This window comes from Camelina sativa, chromosome 19 (genome assembly GCF_000633955.1).
Source record: "Camelina sativa cultivar DH55 chromosome 19, Cs, whole genome shotgun sequence".
NCBI lineage: Eukaryota > Viridiplantae > Streptophyta > Magnoliopsida > Brassicales > Brassicaceae > Camelina > Camelina sativa.
The window spans coordinates 12,397,711-12,402,094 of record NC_025703.1 but is presented as its reverse complement, the minus strand read 5'-3'; positions in this window follow the sequence as shown (position 1 = coordinate 12,402,094).

Genomic DNA, 4,384 nt, shown 5'->3' with positions numbered 1-4,384 from the left:
ATAGCATAGAGGGTTGCCTGTGCCACTATCCGCCGCAGAGTTAAGGAGGATGTGGAGTCCTTGACATCTAGCCACGCTGAGAATGCGTTCCAGGTATGGAATACAAATGGGCGATATCCTAGCCGCCGCGTTACCTCTGTCCACAGATCCTCACTAAGATCACAACGGAGGAATAAATGCTCTCTGTCTTCTGGATCCCTACCACAGATACAACAGGATGAAACAATTTGCATACCCCAGCTTACCAATCTTGTGCGAGTTGGCAATATGTCGAGGTGCAAAAGCCACATCATGAATGCATGTCTTGGAATAGCCCCTTTGAACCAAACTTGACTGGTCCAAGACTGAGGAGGTTGACATGGGCGAATGATTTCCCAAGTTTTCAAAATGTTGAATTGTTCCAGCTCCGAGTCTTCAATTTTCCAAGTGAAATAGTCTGGCTCTGAGCATAACGTTGGCAAGGGAACTGTTGTGAGGTGAGTTTGGAGAGCTTCCGCTTGAATTGATCTTGCTGATCTTATTTTCCACCCAATATGAGAGCATGCTTGGGCCACAGTCTGGTTTAGCGGAACCCCTGATTGGGAAGGCCCCGTTGGCCCCATGTAGTCCAGCAAGGGACCTAGCGGAGTCCACCAATCAAACCAGAAACTTGCTATCCTTCCATTACCCACATTGCAACGAAGAAAGTGAAGAGCTAGAGGGCGCAGTCGGAGGATTGCTCGCCAAGTCCAGGAGGTTTGCTTCTCTGCATCAATTTGCCAGAACACATCGTCTTTGATCTTGTTGTTTTGCAGCCACTTTGCCCAAAGGGAGTCTCTAGCAGTTAACAATCTCCAAATAAGCTTAAGACAAAGAGTCTTGTTCCACTGAGCTATGCACCGAAAGCCTAGACCACCTTCTTCCTTAGGTAGGCAGAGAGATGACCATGCGACTTTAGCGTTTGACTGCTTAGTGATATCACCACTCCACAGAAACCTAGCACAAAGGCTCTCAATACTTTTCACACATCCTTTTGGGAGAATGAAGGCTGAGGCCCAAAAATTAATGACTCCATATATAACAGATGAGATCAGCTCTTTTCTGCCTGCATACGACAGGGCCCTCGCAGACCAAGTAGAGAATTTGCCTGTTATTTTGTCCAACAAAGGTCTGTAATCTGAGATCCGTAGTTTCCGATGCATCAGGGGCAACCCAAGGTAGCGGATAGGAAGTGAACCAAGGGTGAAACCAAGCGAATTAAACTGTAAGGTTTCATCCTGGTTCACTCCTGCCAAGAAGAGTTCTGTCTTGTCTTTGTTCATTGATAAACCAGACAGAACCGAGAAATGCTGCAGGACTGATGAAATGTTTTCCAGAGAACCCTTTTGGCCATCAAAGAAGACCATTATATCGTCAGCGAATGCTAACAGGGGCACACGGGGGTTCGACGCTTGAGGGTGGTATCCGACGTGGTTGGACCTGAATTTGGTGATCAACATTTGCGTGAAGACTTCCATTGCAATCGTAAACAGGTAAGGGGAAATTGAGTTTCCTTGCCTCAAGCACTTGGCTCCTTTGAAGTACCCACAACTCTCACCATTCACACAGACCGAAAACGTGGGGGAGGTTATGCAAACAGTGATGAGTTTGACAAAGTGATATGGGAAGCCCATGGTCCTTAATACATTGATGATGAACTGCCAGTCTACTGAGTCAAAAGCTTTTTTCAAATCCACCTTCAACATGCCTCTTGCAGAGATATTTTTCTGGTTGTACCCTTGCACGAGCTCTGTGGCTAACAACACATTTTCAACCAACAACCTTCCCGGGATGAAAGCTGATTGCGTGTTTGCTATAAGATCAGGTAGAACGGTTTTGAGACGGTTAGCAAGGAGCTTCGAGATTACCTTGTAAATGGAGTTACAGCAGGCAATGGGTCTGAAATCAGACATTCTTGAAGCATTAGGCGTTTTTGGAACCAAGGTCAGCAATGTAGCATTCCATTGCTTGAGGAGCTGACCAGAGTTGTAAAATTCCATTATAGCACTGACCATATCAGGTCCGACAGTATCCCAGTGAGCCGTAAAGAACTCTGCACTATATCCATCCGGGCCCGGTGCCTTGTTCTTTGGGAGAGAAAGGAAACCTTTCTTGATCTCTTCCGGTGTGAAGGGTGAGGAGAGGACCTGTAATGCTGATTGGGAGCAACGTTGAGGCACAATCACTGCAAGCTCCTCAATAGTAGGAGGTTGCACTGAACCTTTATCCCCTATAAGAGACTCGAAGAAACTAACCGCCATTTGCTGAATACTGTGTTTGGAGTCTACAATCTGACCATTGTCGTCCAGCAGGAACAAGATTTGGTTTACTGATTGACGGGTCAAGACAGTTCGGTGGAAGAAGTTGGAGTTCTTGTCTCCTTCCTCTAACCAGCATATTCTGGACTTTTGTCGAAGGTAGGACTCCTCCGCAGCAGCCAAGGTGCACCACACGTTATGCGCTTCTTTTTCCAACAGAGCCAGCTGAGTTGATGGTGAGGCTAATAGAGCTTGCTGGCAATGTTGGAGAGACTCAAAAGCTTCCTTGGTTCTTTTTTCTATGTCCGAATAGTTTTCTTTGCTGAAATCTGAGATCACCCGTTTCAGGGCTTTGAGTTTTTTCGACACCAATAGCATCCTTGAGCAGTCAAACGAAAGAGCATTCCACCAAAGCTTGATGAGAGGGGCAAACTCTGCATTGTGATTCAGTAGAGTGAGGAACTTGAAGGGTTTATGTATTTTTGGCTTACCGGAGTCCACAAAAATGCAAGACGGGCTATGGTCCGAGAAACCAGGATCACCGAACACACCCAGGGAAGTTGGGAAAGCATTCAACCAATTGTCATTGACTAATATCCGGTCGAGCTTCTTTGATAAGGGGTCAATAGAGTGCTTGTTGGACAAGGTAAAGGTGTTACCGCAGTATGGGAGATCAGAGAGCTGAGAATCAGAGAGACATTGCGCGAAGTCTCGCATACCTCTTGTAGTTGTGAGTACACCAGGATCAGAGTGCTCATCAGGAGATAAGATTTGGTTAAAATCCCCTGTTACCAGCCAAGGCCTGTTGATTACTGTAGTAGAACCTGCTAGAAGTTGAATCTCAGCCCATAGTAGTTTCCTTTCCTCACTGCATGTTGACGAAGCATAGACTATAGACACCACCACTTCCTCCGACACAAAAGGGATCTTTACCAGACAGGTGATCATCTGCAAGGACTTGGATAAGATTGTGACTTTGACAGAAGGGTGCCACACTACCCATATCTTCCCAAGAGGCGAGAACTCATAATTATCTACCAAAAACCACCCTGGAAGACTACGAGAAAGGATATGACTCACCTTCTCAGGATGGACGCGGGTTTCTATAATCCCACCAAAACAAGGTTTATATACCTTAATCCAATTCCTAAAACTTCTCCGCTTTACAGGATCATTAAATCCTCTTACATTACGACAAAAAATATCTATTAAAGGGATATTGGCTTAGAGGATTTGAGGGCCTCCAGCCCTGGCTCGACCATCCTTTTTCTTCTGCATTCTTTTCGATATCACCCTCAAGAAACGATCCGACTCAGCATCTGGATTAATTTCATCCCCCGATAGGCTGTCAGGTTCAGAATCATCCACCTGGTTATCCCCTTTATCCGCAATGGGCCTCAGAGAGTTAAACAGGTTTGCCGAGAGATCAACACATAGCTGCCCTTCATCCAGAATTTGCCTACGCCTTGGTGGGGAAGGTTGAGAGCCCACCAAGTTGGTTTGAGCAGGAGCATTACTAGATTCTCCATTCGCCTGCTTACCGTGAACCAATTGCTTGGGAGCCTTTACTGGTTGCCAGATTGCCTCTTTTTGTGGGGAAGCAGTACGGTTGGGTCGAGGTGCTAATTCCACAATAGGCAGCTGACACTGAACTGGTGCCTTACCATGTTTCTTGTTGTGCCCTGAGCGCGGGCAAGAGCCCTCTGTGTGCTTAACCGAACCACAGAGATTGCAGGTCGGCAGATTTTTTGTACAACGATTGACGGTGTGTCCAACCTTCTTGCAGTGACTGCAAAGCGAAGGTAGCCAGGGACTAGTCACCGAGATTCTTCTAGTCTAACCAGACTCAAACCTCACATTAACTGCTTCAGGCAACGACTTACGAGGGTCAATGATGGTGTAGACTTTGGCAACTTCGATGTTTACCAGTTTCTCTGTTTGTGGGTGCAAGCAAACCGGATGTCCAACAAGCCCCACGACATACTGCAGCCCTTCTCTGTTGAAAAACTCCAACGGCACTCCGTGGAAATCAAGCCAGACTGGGACCTTAGCTAATTCTGGCTTCTTGGGTGTTATGTCCGGTGACCATTTAGCAACAAACATTGTCT